This window comes from Lissotriton vulgaris, chromosome 11 (genome assembly GCF_964263255.1).
Source record: "Lissotriton vulgaris chromosome 11, aLisVul1.2, whole genome shotgun sequence".
Classification (NCBI taxonomy): Eukaryota; Metazoa; Chordata; class Amphibia; order Caudata; family Salamandridae; genus Lissotriton; species Lissotriton vulgaris.
In genome coordinates, this window is record NC_141699.1 from 948286416 (window position 1) to 948286928 (window position 513).

At 41.9% G+C, this 513-nt stretch overlaps 1 pseudogene; it reads right to left on the reverse strand.

Moving 5' to 3' along the window:
* Window positions 1-354: 354 nt before the first annotated feature.
* LOC147683728 (U2 spliceosomal RNA) lies at window positions 355-513 on the reverse strand (annotated as a pseudogene).

Genomic DNA, 513 nt, shown 5'->3' on the forward strand with positions numbered 1-513 from the left:
TATATTCCTAGCAAGAGCATTAATGTGTAAAAGCAGCATTATTTTATTTTATTTTGAAGCAGAATGTAAAATACGGCCTTGTCAGGAAAAATGGTTTGGCATGCATTAGTTCACGCATGCCAAACCATTTTTCCTGAGTTTTCGTGCTTTTGCACGTTATTTTCAAAGCACACTGTTAGTAAATGTTACTGAGGATTCAATCCGAGCATGTTTCTTTTTCTCAAAACCCTGCTCCATCATGTGTCCGGTGCTCTAACACTGACCACAGGTCCTTGGGGGGGGGGGGTTCTATTTTGTGTCCCAGGGGAACAGACAGACACCAGCACACTGGTGCCCCTCCTCCTGCTCATCAGGACGTGGTGAAAATTAGCATAAATTTGCATTAAGCAATTGTATTCACGTCAATGTCGTACTTAACTGTAAAATCAAATGTTACTCGCGCAACGAATTGCGCTTTCAAACTGATAAGAACAGATACTACACTTGATCTTAGCCAAAAGGCCGAGAACCGAG